The sequence below is a fragment of the Sinocyclocheilus anshuiensis genome, unplaced genomic scaffold (assembly GCF_001515605.1).
Source record: "Sinocyclocheilus anshuiensis isolate Anshui unplaced genomic scaffold, SAMN03320099.WGS_v1.1 scaffold1082, whole genome shotgun sequence".
Taxonomy (NCBI): Eukaryota; Metazoa; Chordata; class Actinopteri; order Cypriniformes; family Cyprinidae; genus Sinocyclocheilus; species Sinocyclocheilus anshuiensis.
In genome coordinates this window covers 1,697,021-1,707,198 of record NW_015542379.1, presented here as the reverse complement: position 1 = coordinate 1,707,198, position 10,178 = coordinate 1,697,021, and the positions used below count along the sequence as shown (strand labels likewise).

Genomic DNA, 10,178 nt, shown 5'->3' with positions numbered 1-10,178 from the left:
ATATATATATATATATATATATACTTTTTCCAGCCAGTCTCACTCGAATGTCAAACTATGCCAATATGAAGTTCATGTTGTGCAACTGAATCATTCTAAATGTCTGTGGAAACTTGATGTGAAGGAACAAGTTGTAATGAGCCATGAAAAAAGGATTGTTTTCACGAGTTAACTTAAAAACTATCATTTGCAAACTTGCCATCAGTAAAGTATCAATAAACACAACTTCAAAAATCATGTTGATGCTGCTGCTCCGGGACAGAACGGCAAACTTTCTGACTGTGCAATGAGCATATGAACAACCCTAAAAAACAATAGTCTAAGACACAACTCCTCTAAAGTGCACATAACCTAGTAAGCAATAAGCTGCAAGAATGGAAGAGAGAGAAAGAGTAATTAAACGACTATATTCTCAATACCACATAATTTTAACATGTATTTCAATTCATTTATGTGCAGTTAAACAGTATAGTCTGTTTCAATCCATATGAGAGATGGCATAAAATAGCTATGAGCTGTTGGAAATAGAATTCAATAATCTTGATAGGCTTGAGTTCACAGCTCCTCCGCTTACCCAATTTAACCCTGGCTCTGCGTCCAGACACAGCCATCATTCAGCAGTCAGAGCAAAGCTGTTGCATGTCCCAGCATGCTCAGCCTAAGAGACCCTTCTCTGAAACACTTGATTCTAAGTGAGATTCAATTAACATATTTGAAATTAACAAGCAAACACGTACGCTTTATCTTTTTGGCGTTGAGTAATAAGCCACATGGTGGGAACAGTGTAAAACTCCCAAAACCAAAGGGCGAAAAACATCAAACATTTTCATTTCGCAGCAGCTCACTGACAAAGAACTTTGAAATCACTAATAGAAGGAACATGGGGTTTGTAATGGTGTCGGCAGTGACATGAAATTACGTTTCTAAATTAAATTAATTATAAATGAAAGGTACTTCATGACAATTGATTATTTTATGAAGCAAACTAAAAGATAAGACTATTTACTATACTTTTAAATATTATTATATTAATATGTTGTACATTGTACATTGCACACTGTACATTGATCATTCATGGTAATTATATTGCATTAGCTAATGATAACAGATACAACTTTAAAAATTAAAAAATGCATTATTAAATGCTGAAATTAACCATCTACAATGAACAATCCTTCAACAGCTGTTGTTAACCTTAATGTTACAAACGGACTCTAATTCTTACTCTTAGCATTCGTTTATTGTGCCGATTAATCGGCAAACCGATCAATCGTTCAACCTCGAATTCAAAATAAATAAGTGTGGCACCAGTGCAAAAACACATTATGTACAATAAGTCTGAAAAACAAAACTGAACTTTCTGATGAGTCACATTTAAACTACATTGTGACATTGCTCTAACATTTTAACAGCATCCCTTAATAACAAATGATTCTCATTTAGGATTTGAAATTTCACTTCAGACCTGCTTCTTCAACATTCTTATTGTGTATACAAAGAAGTCCAGTCCACTAATGAAGTGTTGACGTCAGATGCAAATGCAGCAGACAAATGTTCCCTGAATGTTTGAACATTAATGACCATTCCTACGCAGTACGCACCTAACTAAATTCAACTAAAGCTTTAACGTTAATCCCAAATCGTGTAATAATTACATCTAACCCCTATCACCTTTCTGGATGGCTCAAGTCTTCCACTTCTGTTCTGCATGCTTTCCATGTAAAAAACACAGAACCGCATTCAAGGTGCGTCTAATGAGCACCACATGCTGCAAGACCGTGAGGCCACGGTCCGACCCGACCTCTGAAACAATGCTAGTCTGTGTAGCAAACGGAGAGCAAACAGAAAAATGGGTGGTGGCAGTTTAGTGGTTATGGTTGGTAATGTAACCATTTCAGGTTTAACCTCAGGTAGGAACACATGGAGAGAACCATGCCACCACTGTGCCCTTAAACCAGCTATATTGAGTATTATGTTGATATTATAGTTTTGTGTTGGTGGTTTTCGTGGCATTGACATTTTTTTTTGTACATTTGAAAAGTGCAAGGCTTCTCAAATTCTTATTTGGGAATATGAAAGTCTTAATGGAAAAAGGCAGTGACATGAAATTACGTTTCTAAATTAAATTAATTATAAATGAAAGGTACTTCATGACAATTGATTATTTTATGAAGCAAACTAAAAGATAAGACTATTTACTATACTTTTAAATATTATTATATTAATATGTTGTACATTGTACATTGCACACTGTACATTGATCATTCATGGTAATTATATTGCATTAGCTAATGATAACAGATACAACTTTAAAAATTAAAAAATGCATTATTAAATGCTGAAATTAACCATCTACAATGAACAATCCTTCAACAGCTGTTGTTAACCTTAATGTTACAAACGGACTCTAATTCTTACTCTTAGCATTCGTTTATTGTGCCGATTAATCGGCAAACCGATCAATCGTTCAACCTCGAATTCAAAATAAATAAGTGTGGCACCAGTGCAAAAACACATTATGTACAATAAGTCTGAAAAACAAAACTGAACTTTCTGATGAGTCACATTTAAACTACATTGTGACATTGCTCTAACATTTTAACAGCATCCCTTAATAACAAATGATTCTCATTTAGGATTTGAAATTTCACTTCAGACCTGCTTCTTCAACATTCTTATTGTGTATACAAAGAAGTCCAGTCCACTAATGAAGTGTTGACGTCAGATGCAAATGCAGCAGACAAATGTTCCCTGAATGTTTGAACATTAATGACCATTCCTACGCAGTACGCACCTAACTAAATTCAACTAAAGCTTTAACGTTAATCCCAAATCGTGTAATTATTACATCTAACCCCTATCACCTTTCTGGATGGCTCAAGTCTTCCACTTCTGTTCTGTATGCTTTCCATGTAAAAAACACAGAACCGCATTCAAGGTGCGTCTAATGAGCACCACATGCTGCAAGACCGTGAGGCCACGGTCCGACCCGACCTCTGAAACAATGCTAGTCTGTGTAGCAAACGGAGAGCAAACAGAAAAATGGGTGGTGGCAGTTTAGTGGTTATGGTTGGTAATGTAACCATTTCAGGTTTAACCTCAGGTAGGAACACATGGAGAGAACCATGCCACCACTGTGCCCTTAAACCAGCTATATTGAGTATTATGTTGATATTATAGTTTTGTGTGGGTGGTTTTCGTGGCATTGACATTTTTTTTTGTACATTTGAAAAGTGCAAGGCTTCTCAAATTCTTATTTAGGAATATGAAAGTCTTAATGGAAAAAGGTACTGCAGTGTACCTGCACTTCAGTTTGACTTCATAACATTTCAAAGAGTAATAAGCTTAAAGAAAACATTTACCAAATAATGAAAATGTACTCTAACTCATGACATCTGAGATGTAACTGAGTTCATTCTTTTAAGAGAACGTATTTGGAAAAAAATAGCGTTTAATCACTTGCTCACCAATGGATCATCTGCAGTGAATGGGTGCCGTCAGAATGAGAAACAGCTGATAAAAACATCACAATAATCCACAAAGTAATCCACACCACACCAGCAATTAATGTCTTGAGAAGCCAAAAGATGCAGAATAATATTAATTAGATAGTATTACTAGCTTGATAATAATAATAATAATAATAGTAGTAGTATTAATAATAATCTTCTTGCTATCTTTGATACATGCTACTCTCTCGTTTATTGGCACAACCCTAGTGTGAACAACCTTAAAAGCAGAAGAGTCTTTGTTTTTTGTGTCTGGATGTGACAGCAGTAAAGAGACATTTTTATATAATGTCATGTTGCAGTTCAATCGCGAAACAGTATCATTTTTGATCATGCAGCCTTATATCGACATGAATATGTTACAGTTAAAAAAAATACTAAAAATAGATTAGATATATATTTTACATACAAACAAAAATTCATCAAAGAATAAAAAAATTAAAAAATTAAAATTAAACAGCACAACTGTTTCCAAAATTGATTATAAATCAGATCAAAAAATTTTTATAAAATCTAAAAAAGCATATTAGAATGATTTCTGAAGAATCATGTGACACTGAAGACTGGAGTAATGACGTTCAAAATTCAGCATTGCATTACAGAAAAACATTATATTTTAAAGTATATTAAAACAGAAAACCATTATTTTAAATTGTAATACCAGTAATACTGCGCAATATTACTGTTTTGTTCTGTATTTTTGATCAAATAAATGAAGGTTTGATGAGCAAAAGATATGCAATGTTTAAAACATTAAAATAGTAATGTTTCCAAATGTTTGACCAGTACTGTACTTCTGTATGATAACAGAAAACTGGCTAGCAGAAAGAGCATCACAGCTTGAGCTAGTTTATACCTCATAAATTGTCAATGAAAAAGTGCTAACTCGCTTACATTTTTCATATCTTGATTTTACTGGCTAGCTAGCTACTGCATAAACACTTTTTGGTATTTACTAGATAAACTTGAATCCCATAGATCAAATATATTTAAAATATCAAAACTTAGCTGTAGTCTTTGGCAGGGCCGGATTATCCAATGGGCATTATGGGCACAGGCCCAGGGGCCCATACGCACTTGGGGCACAAGCAAGGGGAAGAAAAAAAATTTGGAGTGTCTTTACATTAAGTGCAAATAGCGCGCTTGTTGCCAAACGCTATTTACAGTAGCTCCGCCCACCAATGTCTGGTTGACACTCAATATTAAAAAAGACGCATTGAATTCAACGGCTTCAGTGGTGTAGGCAGTAGAGATTCAGACTCACAGAATTACCTTTTGACATGATCGACCCGGGTTCGAGTCCGCCACTCTATAGGCCTCATTCATGAAACACGAGCAAAACAAATTTTTGTGTAAATCGTTCATAAAGCCGTTCTGACATAAACTTTCGAACTCGAAATGTTCGTATTTTCAAAATGTTAGTTGGTACGAAGGATATGTACACCTGCTCATGTGTTAATGGTGTGTACTTTTTGGCAAACTGATGACACTGCGTTTTGATGCACTGCCATAATAATATTTTATAAGTTAATTTGCTTTTTTTTTTATTTTGGAGCTGAGACTATGGTTGATTACTGTTCAACTTTGGGTAAAACGCAGCATTCGTCACTGTCACAACATCCAATCGATGGGACAAATGCTACACCGAACAACCATCGTACTTGTACAATGACTGCGCAACAATGGAGAAGTTAATACTGTTAATAATAGTTAATTACTGGTTACTGCATTTGTATATTCAGTTATATTCTTCAAAATGAGATACTACTACTTTTTTTTTTTTTTTGCATTTAAGAAATATACTGGAGCCAAACCTGAGAAGCGAGTCCAGAATATTCTACTGTGTACCTGGACACGTAACTTACATAGCTGTAATTCATAGATTATGTTTATTGTGAATGAGCGTGCACACGCGCTCTATTTACGAATGATTGGAATTCATTCACATACATATGTTTAACTATCAAATCTGATGTTTACAAAGCGTTTGTGAATCTGGAGGAGAGTTTTCGGGAAGGTCTGTTTTACGGGCAGATTACTTTGAATTTACTCACATATTTACGTAAGTTTCATGAAGGAGTCCCTATGTTATTATTCTGTTAATATACAAAAATACTGAGGTGCAAATAGTATCTGCCAATATAAAGTACAGATAGCATAATTACTATTTACACTTGTTGCAAAGATTGCTGCTGGTGCAGGAAAGCATTGTTGCAATCATGTGATGTAAATCCTGTATGACAGAGGATGCGATCATAGGCTGTAACCTGTGTGTAAATACTCTATAAGCTAGAGGTGTTTCCAACAAATAGTACCCTATAATTTAAAACCTTGGGAGGGGGCGACAAGACATTGTGCCCAGGGGCCTCTGAATTCCTAATCCGGGCCTGGTCTTTGGGTTCAAATGCAGCAAGTGTGGCTTCAGAGAAAATGGAGGGGAATCCCCCTCTTAGGTGACTAGGGGGGATTGTGTGTGGGGGAGGGTCATTTTTAGACTTCTGTTTCATTATTATCTCACCTAAATATTTGTTCAGTCAGTGTATTTGTTTTTACAATGGTATAGCCTAATTTAGTTGCACAGTATATTACGCACAGCACAAGGAAGTTTTAAACATTTTTTTTGTAATATTCATGTAATTTACATGTATACTTACCAAGATGGACATTTTGATATTTTGTGTGCAGGATTTAAGAAATGATCTGTTCATGTTATGGAGTAAAGCACAGTGCATGTAGGGGGTGTGGCCTCAATAGCCCTGCAGTAAGCAGTGTGCTGTGGGCATGTGATTGAGCAAAGTGTAGGGTAGACTGAGCAATGTGTAGGGTAGAAATTAAACTGAAATTGCATTAAATCAGGTTGTTTTAACCAAGATTATGCGGCAAGATATTTTCTCAACTGCATTTAAGTCCCCAGTACCTGCAATTTTGCAAATTACCAGTTTATTCCCATTAATTCCCGTTAATTCACGGAATTTTGCAACCCTACTAACCAGTCAGGTTTCAGGAGAGGCCATTCAACTGAGACTGTGCTACTGTCAGTCACGGAAGCCTGGGGTTCCTCAGGGATAAGTTCTTGGACCCCTCCTCTTCTCCATATACACAACATCACTGCGTCCCATCATACAGGGACATGGCTTCTCCTACCATTGCTATGCTTATGACACACAGCTCTATCTCTCATTTCAACCAGATGATCCAACGCCCTTGTCATCTCTAGGCTGGACTACTGCAATGCTCTTCTGGCAGGACTTCCATCAAGCACAATCAAACCTCTACAAATGTTTCAGAATGCAGCGGCACGACTGCTCTTCAACGAGCCCAAAAGAGCCCATGTTACACCTCTCTTTTCTCCTTGCACTGGCTACCTTTTTCGGCTCACATCAAGTTCAAAACATTAATGCTTGCATATAGAACAACCACAGGCTCAGCACCCGCCTACTTCCACTCACTACTACGAATCTCCATCCCCTCCAGTAGTCTGAGATCTGCTAGTGAGCAATGCCTCGTGGTACCATCACAGAGAGGCTCAAAATCACTTTCCTATTCCTTCCCTTTCTAGCTTTTACTTATTTGAACAATGCCTGAAACTTGGTATTACGAGCACTTCCTGTGTCTGTTTGCCTCTTTAAGAAAAATCATTTATATAAATAATTTTATTAATAACTTTATGTATTACCCGATTGTAAGTCGCTTTGGATAAAAGCGTCTGCAAAATGACTAAATATAAATGTAAATTACTGTAATTATAACCTAAAATCTCAAGTAAATATTTTACATCTAAAGGGTTCGACTGACAAAAAAAAATTGAGAATCTCAGTCTTAAGGCCGGGACACACCAAGCCGACTTAAAAGAACTAGCGGCGACGAAAGCCGATGGTGTTGTCGCCTCGCGTCGGCAGCGTCGGACCAAAAAGCTGCGCTCGAACACACTGCACAGACTACAGCCGACGGCAAACTAACACGTGCGCTCTTGCGCATGCGTGAGATGAGAGGAATTAACTGTCTATATCAACAGCTATCAATAGTATATATTCATCATTCAAAAGGAGAAACCGAAACAAAGATATACGAGATAAACGCAGATATACGAAACGTAAACAAAGCAGCGCTTGCTTACCATTTGAATATCAGTAACGTTGATTACTTTAATAATTTTAAGCGGCTCATGTTGTTATGAAAACATTCGCGTATTAGAATGATTGGGAAAGATCACGTAACATTTAAACAGCCTTCTGTCTGTACCGCCTTCATTTACGTGCTTGTTTTCATCACTTTCGCTTTCATTCTCGGGCACTGACTCGTTCGCTAAACTGAACATCCAATCAGAGCTCTCACTCGCGCTGACGGTCCCGGCGGTCCCGACGGCCCCGACGGCAATTCAACATGTTGAATCGGGCAAACTGCCGCCGACGAGTGGAACACACCAAACAAACTAGCCCGACTGTCGGCTTGGTGTGTCCCGGCCTTTAAAGTAAAAAAAAAAAAGACTAGCAATGTGTCATTTAGTCACAACACACGTGTTAACATGGCTTAGCATATGGCTGCTCATGATGTGGAAAGCTGACTAAAAGTAATTTTCAAACAAGAAAGGGAAGTTGACAGCATTCACATCTTCTGGCCTGACCCGTGGTCTGAGAAGAAGCTCTCTTTGAACTGCCACTCTAGTATCTCACAAAAGCATGCACAGCTTGACCCTTTATCTGCAGGACCAAAGGCAAATGTTGCAATGAATTGTTGAGTTAGGAAAAGGCCTAGACTTTTGACATCTGAAGAACTTGTGAATCTTCATGAGCAAAACAATACCTGAAATGCCTCTGTGAATCAATGTAAGCATAACATTAAGTGAATTATTAATTGAACCAGCCCACAGTGCAGCAATATTCAAATCTCGCAATGCACGTATATAAGCTTGCACTGCAAAGCAGAAGGTTATTACGCCTGGATACAAGGCGTAGATCTGAAACTCAGTGCAGATCTGTTCTATCTTCTTGTAAATAAATATTAACACAATCATCCTTTAGCAACAGAATGAGTTGCACTTTACAGGTTTCAAACAAAACTACACACAGATGAAGCTGAATCCAATTTGCAAACTCAACATTTAAAGAATAAAAGCGCTTAAAGGAAGAGCCACCTCAAACATCCTATCTCATATCCTCACCACAAATGCATTACCATGCAATTCCCTTTCAATACATTGACTAAAACTGTGCAATGCAATTTGAAGTGCCTTTAAAAGCTTGAGTGAATTGCTAATCATTTCCTAACGTTTATCTGTCTGTTTTAGCCAGTTATTTCTAAGACTGATGCAATCAGACCCTTAGACTTTCATAAGGTTACGAGGTAGAAGACTTTTGTAAGACTGCCAGTCACACATGTGTACAAATAATTGATTTCATCAGATGTATATACATAAAGCTTAGAGACTAGAAGATACAAAAAAATAATAATAATAATAATAATAATAATAAATATATATATATATATATATATATATATATGTGTAGGTTAACCTAAAAAGGTGCTGAATGTGGTACCATCTAAATCAACTTGACTAGATACAGTAAATAACAAAACAGTAGCTCTAATTTTTACTTTATTTTACAGGTAACATTTTTTCTGCCATACAGTAAGAATTATTCTGGAATGTTGTTGATGACTGCACATAAAATAAGATTATTATACTGCTAAATAATAATAATAATTCTGATGGTGATAATAGTAATAAACAAATCAACTTTACGTTTAAAGAGTTACAAACCTTATACTTACATTTTACCTGACATATTTGCATTTGCGGCAACTGATGGTGACTGTTTGTAATTCACCATCTTTTACATTTGCCTTGCAAATTGCCACTATCATTAATATATATGTGATAAGGAGTTTTCCAGACTTTAACCAGCTGGTTTGCAGGTCTTGGTTCTGTTTGCTGGTTTTAGAGAGGTTCTAGCTAAATCACCAGTGAGATGACAAGTTGGTTGGCCAGGCTGGGAGTCCAGATAAACCAGCGTAACCCAGTAAAACATTTTAGTCTTAGTCTTTTTTTTTCCTGCATGATATTACGGGTAGATGAAAGTGGCAAGTGAAAGTGCCAGGTTCAAACCACAGAATGTTTTCTTCATAAGCACTGTTTCCTTGACCTAAAAGCCATTCAATCAATCAAACCTAAACTGGTTTGCTGCTTGGTCAGGCGGAAAGCCAGTTGTCAATCAGATATACCAGTTAAAAACCAGCTTAAGACCATACCAGCTTAAACCTGTAGATAAAAGCGTCATGTCAACAACATAACTAAAACCAAACCAACTAACCAAAACATCAGCACCTAACGGATTAGCTCTTGCACAACTGGCAACAAGAAGCTTAAATCTGAATGTTCTCACCCGACAGGAGTTTAACAGCCCTTTGTGAAAAAGAAAAGCGACAAGAGGTGTGTGTGAAACAGTGTTTCGCACAGAAATAACAAAGTTAAGGGAACAAAATACTAAGAAATCATGTATGCGTTATTTTCCGAATTTAATGTAAACGGTCTCAAAACGCAGTGAGCAGCCTATAGACAACACGTTCAGGCATCATCAACATTTCAGACTTAAATCAACTTACCAGGATGCACGTAACTAGATATAGTTAAAAGCACAAAGATAGTCCCTAAAGTGAATGTGATTGTCC

The 10,178-nt window shown here is 36.7% G+C and overlaps 1 protein-coding gene across 5 annotated transcripts in view; it reads right to left on the bottom strand.

The window, feature by feature from the left end:
• LOC107692482 (CMP-N-acetylneuraminate-beta-galactosamide-alpha-2,3-sialyltransferase 4-like) overlaps positions 1-10,178 on the bottom strand; it is a 60,806-nt gene that overhangs the window by 48,857 nt on the left and 1,771 nt on the right. The window contains exon 1 of one of the 5 annotated variants that reach the window (XM_016491548.1): positions 10,113-10,178. The exons of the other annotated variants lie outside the window; for them this stretch is intronic. The gene's annotated coding sequence lies outside the window, so the exon portion shown is untranslated. The remainder of the gene's footprint in view (positions 1-10,112) is intronic. 5 annotated transcript variants of the gene reach the window in all.